The 13239-nt window shown below is 53.6% G+C and overlaps 1 protein-coding gene across 2 annotated transcripts in view; it reads right to left on the bottom strand.

Moving 5' to 3' along the window:
- The window catches only part of UCHL1 (ubiquitin C-terminal hydrolase L1), a 62734-nt gene that overhangs the window by 2068 nt on the left and 47427 nt on the right, over window positions 1–13239 (bottom strand). The gene's annotated exons all lie outside the window — the stretch shown is intronic.

Here is a 13239-nt window from a genome sequence, read left to right as displayed (position 1 = left end):
CCTGACACACCTGCTGAGCCGAAGCCTGGTGCCGCAATGCCCAGGATGCACCCACGGCTCTGGTAGAATGGGCTTTCAGCCCTGAAGGAATCGGAAGCCCAGAAGAACGGTAGGCTTCAGAAATCGGTTCCTTGATCCACCGAGCCAAGGTTGACTTGGAAGCCTGCGACCCCTTACGCTGGCCAGCGACAAGGACAAAAAGCGCATCAGAACGGCGCAGTGGCGCCGTGCGAGATACGTAGATCCGGAGGGCTCTCACTAGATCTAACAAATGCAAATCCTTTTCACATTGGTGAATTGGATGAGGGCAAAAAGAAGGTAAGGAGATATCCTGATTGAGATGAAAAGTGGACACCACCTTAGGGAGAAAGTCCGGGACCAGACGCAGAACCACCTTATCCTGGTGAAATACCAGGAAAGGGGCCTTGCATGACAGCGCTGCAAGCTCTGACACTCTTCGGAGTGATGTAACCGCCACTAGAAATGCCACCTTCTGCGAAAGACGACGTGATAGAGAGACATCCCGCAGCGGCTCGAAGGGCGGTCTTTGAAGAGCCCGTAGAACCGTGTTGAGATCCCAGGGATCCAGCGGACGCTTGTAAGGAGGGACTATGTGGCAAACTCCCTGCAGGAACGTGCGGACCTGCGGAAGCCTGGCTAGACGCTTTTGAAAAAACACTGAAAGCGCCGATACTTGTCCCTTGAGAGAGCAGAGAGACAAACCCTTGCCCAATCCAGATTGAAGGAATGAAAGAAACGTGGGTAAGGCAAACGGCCAGGGGGTAAACCCCTTCTCAGAGCACCAGGCTAAGAAGATCCTCCAAGTTCTGTGATAGATCTTAGCTGACGTTGGTTTCCTGGCCTGTCTCATAGTGGCAATGACATATTGAGATAACCCTGAGGACGCTAGGAGCCAGGACTCAATGGCCACACAGTCAGGTTGAGGGCCGCAGAATTCAGATGGAAAAATGGCCCTTGAGACAGCAAGTCTGGTCGGTCTGGGAGCGCCCACGGTTGACCCGCCGTGAGGTGCCACAGATCCGGGTACCACGACCGCCTCGGCCAATCTGGAGCGACGAGGATGGCGCGGCGGCAGTCGGACCTGATCTTGCGCAACACCCTGGGCAGCATTGCCAGAGGAGGGAATACATAAGGCAGTTGAAACTGCGACCAATCCTGAACTAAGGCGTCCGCCGCCAGAGCTCTGTGATCCTGAGACCGTGCCATGAATGCCGGGACTTTGTTGTTGTGCCGAGACGCCATGAGATCGACGTCCGGCGTTCCCCAGCGGCAACAGATCTCTTGAAACACGTCCGGGTGGAGAGACCATTCCCCCGCGTCCATGCCCTGGCGACTGAGAAAGTCTGCTTCCCAGTTTTCTACGCCCGGGATGTGAACCGCGGAGATGGTGGAGGCTGTGGCCTCCGCCCACAGCAGAATCCGCCGGACTTCTTGGAAGGCTTGACGACTGCGAGTGCCGCCCTGGTGGTTGATGTACGCAACCGCCGTGGCGTTGTCCGACTGTACGCGGATCTGCCTGCCCTCCAGCCACCGATGGAACGCCTTGAGGGCTAGAAACACTGCCCTTATCTCCAGAACATTGATCTGAAGGGAGGACTCTGTCGGAGTCCAGGTTCCCTGAGCCTTGTGGTGGAGAAAAACCGCTCCCCATCCTGACAGGCTCGCGTCCGTCGTGACCACAGCCCAGGATGGGGGCAGGAAGGATTTTCCTTTCGACAGAGAAGTGGGGAGAAGCCACCACTGAAGAGAGGTCTTGGCTGCCAGAGAAAAGACGTTCCTGTCTAAGGACGTCGACCTCTTGTCCCATTTGCGGAGAATGTCCCATTGGAGTGGACGCAGATGAAATTGCGCAAAGGGAACTGCCTCCATTGCTGCCACCATCTTCCCCAGGAAGTGCATGAGGCGCCTCAAGGGGTGCGACTGGGCCCGAAGAAGGGATTGCACCCCTGTTTGCAGCGACCGCTGTTTGTCCAGCGGCAGCTTGACTATCGCTGAGAGAGTATGAAACTCCATCCCGAGGTACGTCAGTGACTGGGTCGGAGTCAATTTTGACTTTGGAAAATTGATGATCCACCCGAACCTCTGGAGAGTCTCCAGAGCAACGGTCAGACTGTGTTGACAAGCCACCCGGGAGGGTGCCTTGACTAGGAGATCGTCTAGGTAGGGGATCACCGAGTGGCCCTGAGAGTGTAGGACCGCTACAACGGATGCCATGACCTTGGTGAAGACTTGTGGGGCTGTCGCCAGGCCAAAAGGCAGTGCCACAAACTGAAGGTGTTCGTCCCCAATGGCGAAACGCAGGAAGCGTTGATGCTCTGGAGCGATCGGCACATGGAGATAGGCGTCTTTGATGTCGATTGATGCTAGGAAGTCTCCTTGGGACATCGAAGCGATGACCGATCGGAGGGATTCCATGCGAAACCGCCTGGTTCTCACATGTCTGTTGAGCAATTTGAGGTCCAAAACGGGACGGAATGAGCCGTCCTTTTTTGGCACCACGAACAGGTTGGAGTAAAAACCGCGACCGCGTTCCTGAAGGGGAACGGGGATCACCACTCCTGTCTTCAGAGTGTCCACCGCCTGAAAAAGCGCAACAGCGCTGATGCTCTGGTGCAATCGGTACGTGGAGATAAGCATCTTTGATGTCGATTGATGCCAGGAAATCTCCTTGGGACATTGAGGCGATGACGGAGCGGAGCGATTCCATCCGGAACCGCCTGGTTTTTACATGCTTGTTGAGCAGTTTTAGGTCCAGAACAGGACGGAAGGATCAGTCCTTTTTCGGCACCACGAACAAGTTGGAGTAAAAACCGTGACCCCGTTGCTGAAGAGGAACAGGGATCACCACTCCTTCCGCCTTCAGAGTGCACACCGCCTGCAGAAGAGCATCGGCTCTCTCGGGAGGCGGAGATGTTCTGGAAAAACGAGCCGGAGGACGAGAGCTGAACTCTATCCTGTAACCGTGAGACAGAATGTCTCTCACCCATCGGTCTTGGACATGTGGCCACCAGGCGTCGCAAAAGCGGGAGAGCCTGCCACCGACTGAGGATGCGGTTTGGGGCGGCCGAAAGTCATGAGGAGGCCGCCTTGGAGACGGTGCCTCCGGCGGTCTTTGGAGGACGTGACTTAGACCGCCATGCAGAAGAGTTTCTCTGGCTCTTCTGTGGCCTGTTGGACGAGGAGGATTGGGAACTGGATGAGGGCCGAAGGACCGAAACCTCGCTTGAACTTTCCGTTGCTGAGGTCTGTATGGTTTGGGCTGGGGTAAGGACGAGTCCTTTCCCTTGGATTGCTTAATAATTTCATCCAATCGCTCGCCAAACAGTCGGTCGCCAGAAAACGGCAAACCGGTCAAGAACTTTTTGGAAGCAGAGTCTGCCTTACATTCGCGTAGCCACATGGCCCTGCGGACTGCCACAGAATTGGCGGATGCTACCCCTGTACGGCTAACCGAGTCCAGGACAGCATTCATGGCGTAGGATGCAAATACTGACGCCTGAGAAGTCAAAGATGCTACTTGTGGCGCAGCGGTACGGGTGACCGCATTAATCTCAGACAGACAAGCTGAGATAGCCTGGAGTGCCCACACAGCTGCAAAGGCTGGGGCAAAAGACGCGCCTATAGCTTCATAGATGGATTTCAGTAGGAGCTCTGCCTGTCCGTGGCATCCTTGAGCGATGATCCATCTGCAACCGATACTACAGATCTAGCCGCCAGTCTAGAGACTGGAGGATCCACCTTGGGACACTGAGCCCAACCCTTAACCACGTCAGAGGGGGAAGGGGAAACGTGTGTCATTAAGGCGTTTAGTAAAGCGCTTGTCCGGGAAAGCCCTGTGTTTCTGGACAGCATCTCTAAAGTTAGAGTGATCGAAGAAAACACTCAGAGTACGTTTAGGAAACCTAAACTGGTGTTTCTCCTGTTGTGAAGCTGGATTCTCTACAAGCGGAGTTGGGGGAGAAAGATCTAGCACCTGGTTGATGGACGCTATAAGATCATTTACTATGGCGTCCCCTTCAGGTGTATCAAGATTGAGAGCAACGTCAGGGTCAGAGTCCTGGGCTGCGACCTCCGCCTCATCCTCTAGAGAGTCCTCAAGCTGAGACCCCGAACAGCGTGATGAAGTCGGGGAAGATTCTAAGCGAGCCCACTTAGCTGGTCTGGGACTGCGGTCCGTGCCGGAGTCCTGCACGTAATAATTATAGGCCACATCAGGAGCACGCTTAGTCGGGGACCGAGAGGGGCCTGGGGGTGATCCCGCAGTGCCCGGGGCCTGTGTAAGGGCCGGTCTGGACTGCAAAGCCTCTAGAAAACTTAGCAGACCATTTATCCATAGACTGAGTCATGGAATGTGAAAGCGACTCAGAGTTTGTCAGCTAAAACAGCAAACTCTGTCCCTGCCATCTGGACAGGGGGAGCCGGCGGTTCTACCTGGGCCGAGGGACCCCCCAGTGCCTCAGGCTCCGGCTGAGCGAGTGCCACAGGGGCCGAGCATTGCTCACAGTGAGGGTAGGTGGAACCTGCAGGTAGCATAGCCGCACAAGAGGTACAGGTAGCAAAGAAGGGAATTTTGTTTACTTTCCGTAAATTCCTTTTCTTCTAGCTCCAATTGGGAGACCCAGACAATTGGGGTGTATAGCTTATGCCTCCGGAGGCCACACAAAGTATTACACTTAAAAGTGTAAAGCCCCTCCCCTTCTGCCTATACACCCCCCGTGCATCACGGGCTCCTCAGTTTTGGTGCAAAAGCAAGAAGGAGGAAAAGTTATAAATTGGTTTAAAGTAAATTCAATCCGAAGGAATATCGGAGAACTGAAACCATTCAACATGAACAACATGTGTACACAAAGAACAACAGCCCGAAGGGAACAGGGGCGGGTGCTGGGTCTCCCAATTGGAGCTAGAAGAAAAGGAATTTACGGTAAGTAAACAAAATTCCCTTCTTTGTCGCTCCATTGGGAGACCCAGACAATTGGGACGTCCAAAAGCAGTCCCTGGGTGGGTAAATAATACCTCATAATAGAGCCGTAAAACGGCCCCGTCCTACAGGTGGGCAACCGCCGCCTGAAGGACTCGCCTACCTAGGCTGGCATCTGCCGAAGCATAGGTATGCACCTGATAGTGTTTCGTGAAAGTGTGCAGGCTCGACCAGGTAGCCGCCTGACACACCTGCTGAGCCGTAGCCTGGTGCCGCAAAGCCCAGGATGCACCCACGGCCCTGGTAGAATGGGCCTTCAGCCCTGATGGAACCGGAAGCCCCGAAGATCGGTAAGCTTCGAGAATTGGTTCCTTGATCCACCGAGCCAGGGTTGATTTGGAAGCTTGTGTCCCTTTACGCTGGCCAGCGACAAGGACAAAGAGTGCATCCGAGCGGCGCAGGGGCGCCGTACGAGAAATGTAGAATCTGAGTGCTCTCACCAGATCTAACAAGTGCAAATCCTTTTCACATTGGTGAACTGGATGACAAAAAGAGGGTAAGGAGATATCCTGATTGAGATGAAAAGGGGATACCACCTTAGGGAGAAATTCCGGAACCGGACGCAGAACCACCTTGTCCTGGTGAAACACCAAGAAAGGGGCTTTGCATGACAGCGCTGCTAGCTCAGACACTCTCCGAAGTGAAGTGACTGCTACTAGGAAAACCACCTTCTGCGAAAGGCGTGAAAGAGAAATATCTCTCATTGGCTCGAACAGTGGTTTCTGAAGAGCCATCAGCACCCTGTTCAGATCCCAGGGTTCTAACGGACGCTTGTAAGGAGGGACGATGTGACAAACCCCCTGCAGGAACGTGCGTACCTGTGGAAGTCTGGCTAGGCGCTTCTGAAAAAAAAGACAGAGAGCGCAGAGACTTGTCCCTTAAGGGAGCCGAGCGACAAACCCTTTTCCAATCCGGATTGAAGGAAGGACAGAAAAGTGGGCAAGGCAAATGGCCAGGGAGAAAAACCCTGATCAGAGCACCACGATAGGAATATCTTCCACGTCCTGTGGTAGATCTTGGCGGACGTTGGTTTCCTAGCCTGTCTCATAGTGGCAATGACCTCTTGAGATAATCCTGAAGACGCTAGGATCCAGGACTCAATGGCCACACAGTCAGGTTGAGGGCCGCAGAATTCAGATGGAAAAACGGCCCTTGTGACAGCAAGTCTGGTCGGTCTGGTAGTGCCCACGGTTGGCCGACCGTGAGATGCCACAGATCCGGGTACCACGACCTCCTCGGCCAGTCTGGAACGACGAGGATGGCGCGGCGGCAGTCGGACCTGATCTTGCGTAACACTCTGGGCAACAGTGCCAGAGGAGGAAACACATAGAGAGTTGAAACTGCGACCAATCCTGAACTAAAGAGTCTGCCGCCAGAGCTCTGATCTTGAGACCGTGCCATGAATGTCGGGACCTTGTTGTTGTGCCGGGATGCCATTAGGTCGACGTCCGGCATCCCCCAGCGGCAACAGATCTCCTGAAACACGTCCGGGTGAAGGGACCATTCCCCTGCGTCCATGCCCTGGCGACTGAGAAAGTCTGCTTCCCAGTTTTCTACGCCCGGGATTGGAACTGCGGATATGGTGGAGGCTGTGGCTTCCACCCACAGCAGAATCCGCCGGACTTCCTGGAAGGCTTGCCGACTGCGTGTCCCGCCTTGGTGGTTGATGTATGCCACCGCTGTGGAGTTGTCCGACTGAATTCGGATCTGTTTGCCTTCCAGCCACGGCTGGAACGCCTTTAGGGCAAGATACACTGCCCTTATCTCCAGAACATTGATCTGAAGGGAGGACTCGGTCTGAGTCCAAGTACCCTGAGCCCTGTGGTGGAGAAAGACCGCTCCCCACCCTGACAGGCTCGCGTCCGTCGTGACCACCGCCCAGGATGGGGGCAGGAAGGTTTTCCCCTTCGACAGAGAAGTGGGGAGAAGCCACCACTGAAGGGAAGCCTTGGCTGCCCGCGAAAGGGAGACGTTCCTGTCGAGGGACGTCGACTTCCTGTCCCATTTGCGGAGAATGTCCCATTGAAGTGGACGCAGATGAAACTGCGCAAAAGGAACTGCCTCCATTGCTGCCACCATCTTCCCTAGGAAGTGCATGAGGCGCCTCAGGGGGTGTGACTGGCCTTGAAGGAGAGATTGCACCCCTGTCTGTAGTGAACGCTGTTTGTTCAGCGGAAGCTTCACTATCGCTGAGAGAGTATGAAACTCCATGCCAAGATATGTCAGTGATTGGGCCGGTGTCAGATTTGACTTTGTAAAATTGATGATCCACCCGAAACTCTGGAGAGTTTCCAGAGCAATGTTCAGGCTGTGTTGGCATGCCACTTGAGAGGGTGCCTTGACAAGTAGATCGTCTAAGGGATCACCGAGTGTCCCTGAGAGTGTAGGATTGCCACCACTGTTGCCATGACCTTGGTGAAGACCCGTGGAGCTGTCACCAGGCCAAAAGGCAGTGCCACGAACTGAAAGTGTTCGTCCCCTATGGCGAAACGCAGGAAGTGCTGATGCTCTGGTGCAATCGGTACGTGGAGATAAGCATCTTTGATGTCTATTGATGCCAGGAAATCTCCTTGGGACATTGAGGCGATGACGGAGCGGAGCGATTCCATCCGGAACCGCATGGTTTTTACATGCTTGAGCAGTTTTAGGTCCAGAACAGGACGGAAGGATCCGTCCTTTTTTGGCACCACGAACAAGTTGGAGTAAAAACAGTGACCCCGTTGCTGAAGAGGAACAGGGATCACCACTCCTTCCGCCTTCAGAGTGCACACCGCCTGCAGAAGAGCCTCGGCTCTGTCGGGGGGCGGAGATGTTCTGAAGAATCGAGTCGGAGGACGAGAGCTGAACTCTATCCTGTAACCTTGAGATCGATGGGTGAGAGACATTCTGTCTTTTACCTGTGGCAGCCAGGCGTCGCAAAAGCGGGAGAGCCTGCCACCGACCGAGGATGCAGTTTGAAGAGGCCGAAAGTCATGAGGAGGCCGCTTTGGGAGCGGTTCCTCCGGCGGTCTTTTTAGGACGTGACTTAGACCGCCATGAATTGGAGTTCCTCTGATCTTTGAGGCCTTTTGGACGAGGAGAATTGAGACCTGCCCGCGGTCCGAAACCTCGATTGTACCTTCCGTGGTTGAGGTCTGTTTGGTTTGGACTGGGGTAAGGATGAGTCCTTTCCCTTGGATTGTTTAATGATTTCATCCAATCGCTCACCAAACAGGCGGTCGCCAGACAATGGCAAACCGGTTAAGAACTTTTTCCATTCACGTAGCCACATGGCCCTGCGGACTACCACCGAATTGGCAGATGCTACCGCCGTACGGCTCGCAGAGTCCAGGATAGCATTAATGGCATAGGACGCAAACGCCGACGCCTGAGAGGTTAATGACACCACTTGCGGAGCAGATGTAAGTGTGACTGTATTAATCTGCGCATGACAAGCTGAGATAGCTTGGAGTGCCCATACGGCTGCTAATGCTGGAGCAAAAGACGCGCCGATAGCTTCATAGATGGATTTCAACCATAGTTCCATCTGTCTGTCAGTGGCATCTTTGAGTGAAGCCCCATCTTCCACTGCAACTATGGATCTAGCCGCCAGTCTGGAGATTGGAGGATCCACCTTAGGACACTGAGTCCAGCCCTTGACAACATCAGGGGGGGAAGGGATAACGTGTATCCTTAAGGCGCTTGGAAAAACGCTTATCTGGACAATCTCTGTTTTTTTGGACTGCCTCTCTGAAGTCAGAGTGATCCAGAAACGTATTTAATGTACGCTTGGGAAACCTGAAACGGAATTTCTCCTGAGAAGCTGACTCCTCAATTGTAGGAGCTGGGGGAGAAATATCCAACACCTGATTGATGGACGTTATAAGGTCATTCACTATGGCGTCACCTTCAGGTGTTTCTAGGTTGAGAGCGGCTTCAGTATCAGAATCCTGATCTGCTACCTCCGCTTCATCTTCCAGAGAGTCCTCCTGCTGAGACCCTGAACAGTATGATGAAGTCGAGTGAATTTCCCAGCGAGCCCGCTTAGGCGGTCTGGGACTGCGGTCCGTGTCAGAGACCTCACCCTGGGACCTATGGGTCACCCCAGGAGCACTTTGCTGTTCCAATTGACGGGGGCCTGGGGTCAAAGATTGAACAGTGCCCGGGGCCTGAATCACCGGTCTGGACTGTAAGGCTTCTAGTATCTTAGCAGACCATTTATCCATACTCTCAGACAGTTTGTCAGCAAAAGCTGCAAACTCCGTCCCTGTCACCTGGACAGTGGTAGCAGGTGGTTCCACCTGGGCCACCAGTAGCAGAGGCTCCGGCTGAGTAAGTGCCACAGGGGCCGAGCATTGCACACAATGAGGGTCAGTGGAACCTGCCGGTAGTATAGCCGCACATGAGGTACAGGTTGCACATGCTGTTGTCTCCTCCTCCTCCTTTGGGTATATAGCCAAAAATCAACAGTGCGACCGCACAGTGCAAATGTATAGCCTATAAGTATTATATATATATATATATATACACACATACACACACACACACTTCGGCACTCAGTGGGGCCAGCACCAGAGGTACTGCTTACCGACCGCTCAGAGCGGTTGTGTGATCACCAGATTCCCTGCCTGGGTCTCCCTGTGTTGTCTCTCCTCTCCAGCGTCCGAAGTGCTGACAGGAATGGCTGCCGGCGTTCTGTGGGGAGGAGGAGATCGTGGGCGTGCCCAAGAAAGTGCGGGAATCTAGTGCCCCACTGTACTGAGTGAGGGGGGGAGGAGGATACTAAAGTATGCTCCAGCCCTCAGCGCTGACGTCCTGTGCAGCGTCCTGCCCTTCCCCTGACTGGCAGGCCTGTGGGCGGGAATATGCGATACTAGGCCGCAAAAGCCGGGGACTAAAGTTATAAGCGCGGCCGGCAATAAGCGCGGCCGCGCTGTAGTCCCCGACGCACTAACACACCCAGCAGTGCTGCAATGTGTATGGCACAAGCGCTCCATGCGCGGTCCCCACGGGGACACAGAGTACCTCACAGTAGCAGGGCCTTGTCCCTGACGATACCCGGCTCCTATCCAGCAGATTCCCCAGGGGCTGCGGAGGGAGCACAGTCCCCGTGCCTGGAGACAGATTAGGATCCCACTTCACCCAGAGCCCATAAGGGATGGGGAAGGAAAACAGCATGTGGCTCCTGCCTATGTACCCGCAATGGGTACCTCAACCTTAACACCGCCGACCAGAGTGGGGTGAGAAGGGAGCATGCCGGGAGCCCTGTTCTGGGCCCTCTTTTCTTCCATCCGACCTAGTCAGCAGCTGCTGCTGACTAAGCTGTGGAGCTATGCGTGGATGTCAGCCTCCTTCGCACAAAGCATAAAAACTGAGGAGCCCGTGATGCACGGGGGGTGTATAGGCAGAAGGGGAGGGGCTTTACACTTTTAAGTGTAATACTTTGTGTGGCCTCTGGAGGCATAAGCTATACACCCCAATTGTCTGGGTCTCCCAATGGAGCGACAAAGAAATAACCCTGTGTCTTGGCACCCTTGCTCCTTGTGAACGACATGCTGTTGTTTCCCAGGAGCGTGATCACTGAGGGTATATAGCCACAAGCTAACAGTACAGCCGAACCGGAAAATGTATACAAAAATTAATATATATATATATATATATATATATATATATATATATATATATATATATATATCTATATATATATATATCTATATATATATATCTATCTATATACACAGTCCAGCACCCAAGGGGGACCAGCACCGGTGTGGCTTACCGACCGCTCCAGCGGTGTGTGGCCACCAGATTCCCTGTCTCGGGTCTCCCAGAGCTGCAGCCAGAAGTCCTCCACCGGCAGAATGTGTTAAAACATGGCTGTCTGCGTTCACAGGGCAGGAGGGAGCCGTGGGCGTAACTACAAAAGTGCGGGAATCTGGTGCCCCATAGTGATTAGTGAGGGGGGAGGAGGACAGCTACGTGTGCTCCAGCCCTCACTGTCGGCGTCAGACCGACCGTCCCGCCCTTACCCCTGACTGGCAGGCCCGGGGGCGGGAGTTTAATGCACTAGGCCGCAAAAGCCGGGGACTAAAGTAAAAACCGCGGCCGGCAAGCAGGCACGGTCGGCGCGGTAGTCCCGGTCAAAAATCAACACCGCAGTCGCTGCAGCGTCTGAGGCCAAGGTGCTCCATGCACCGTCCCAAAGGGGACACAGAGTACCTGTAGATGCAGGGTCCTTCCCTGACGATACTCAGTCTCCTGTCCGGCAGATACCACCAGGGGCTGCGGAGGGAGCCCGGTCCCAGTGCCTGGATGACCGGTTAGGATCCCACTTCACCCAGAGCCCCTAAGGGATGGGGAAGGAAAACTGCATGTGGCTCCTGCCTTTGTACCCGCAATGGGTACCTCAACCTTAACAGCACCGCCGACTCAGTGGGGTGAGAAGGGAGCATGCCGGGGCCCTGTTAGGGGCCCTCTTTTCTTCCATCCGATATAATCAGCAGCTGCTGCTGACTAAAATGTGGAGCATTGTGTGAATGTGAGCCTCCTTCAACACAAAGCATAAAACTGATGGGCCCGTGATGCACGGGAGGGTGTATAGGCAGAGGGGAGGGGTTACACTTTTTAAAGTGTAATACTTTGTGTGGCCTCCGGAGGCAGAAGCTATACACCCAATTGTCTGGGTCTCCCAATGGAGCGACAAAGAAAAACGTAATTTTGGAGTTTGGTAAATAGCGTAGCAGCAAAAAAATTTAAATCAGATTAAATTATTTTACATTTTGATAAATTGGGCATTTCTGAACGCAGCGATACCACATGTATGTGTTTTTTATTTAACCCTTTAATTTTTAATGGGGTGATTTAAACTTAGGTTTTTTTATTCAAAACTTTTTTTTAACTTTATTTTACTACTCCCCTAGGGGGCTATATGGATCAACAATGCGATCGCTCTGCACTACTGCTGATCACAGCTATACAGCTGTAAACAGCAGATATGGTCACTTCCTGATTCATTTGGCTCTGAGTGATCACGCACGTAACTTCCGGTGGGGGCGGCAGTAAGTGAAAATGGCCACACGCATATTCATCTCGCTGCCAGACTTTGGCAGTGAGATGTAAGGGGTTAAATGTTCCGGGTGCAATGAGATTCCACTTGGAACATGCAGGGACACATGTCAGCTGTTGAAAACAGCCGATGTGTGCGGATCGCCGCGACCTGCCCACGGCAGGGGGCGGGGATTAACCTCACACGATCCATGATGGAGAGATCAGTCCTTGGTTGTGAAGGAGTTAGTCAGATCTAGTGCAAGGCTCCACTTGCTCCAGCTCTCAGGTAGGCGAGGCAGATCACTCAACATGACCCATCAGACTCATGGGGAATAGAGAAGTGGCAGCAAAGCTATAGAGTGCTGTGCTCACTCTGCACAGGGATCATTTGCATAAAGGGAAATGGGCACCAAGTTGCTACTTGATGAGAGCAGCATCATGCAGGAAAAAGCCTGAGTCCAGCACTGTACAAGTTCTTATCAACTGCTGGACCAAGTAAACTGATGTTGCAGAGTGGAGAAGGCCAACTCTTCCCATACCACAGCTCTATGTACAATGTCTCAGTGAGCTGATCACGGGGGGGGGGTAGGAAGGAGGGGGCTTTGGGCTTTGTCAGACTAGGGGTGGTGTCAAACAGCGACGACGACGTCGCTGCTACGTCACAATTTTCTGTGACGTTGCAGCGACGTCCAGTCGCTGTGTGTGACATCCAGCAATGACCTGGCCCCTGCTGTGAGGTCGCCAGTCGTTGCTGAATGTCCAGCTTAATTTTTTGGTCGTCGCTCTACCGCTGTGACGCACACATCGCTGTGTGTGACAGCGAGAGCGACGAAATGAAGCTAGCAGGAGCCAGCATCTGGCAGCTGCGGTAAGCTGTAACCAGGGTAAACATCGGGTAATCAAGGGAAGACCTTTCCCTGGTTACCCGATATTTACCTTAGTTACCAGCGTCCGCCGCTCTCGCTGCCAGTGCCGGCTCCTGCTCTCTGCACATGTAGCTGCAGTACACATCGGGTAATTAACCCCATGTGTACTGTAGCTAGGAGTGCAGGGAGCCCGCGCTAAGCGCGGCTCTCTGCACATGTAGCACAGCGACGCGTGTAGTTATGATCGCTGCTGCGTCTGCTGTGTTTGACAGCTAAGCAGCAATCATAACAGCGACTTACAAGGTTGCTGTTGCGTCACAGAAAATTGTGACGTAACAGCGACGTCTG

Source organism: Anomaloglossus baeobatrachus, chromosome 1 (genome assembly GCF_048569485.1).
Source record: "Anomaloglossus baeobatrachus isolate aAnoBae1 chromosome 1, aAnoBae1.hap1, whole genome shotgun sequence".
Taxonomy (NCBI): Eukaryota; Metazoa; Chordata; class Amphibia; order Anura; family Aromobatidae; genus Anomaloglossus; species Anomaloglossus baeobatrachus.
The sequence above is the reverse complement of the archived record's forward strand: the minus strand, read 5'-3'. Positions and strand labels throughout refer to the sequence as shown.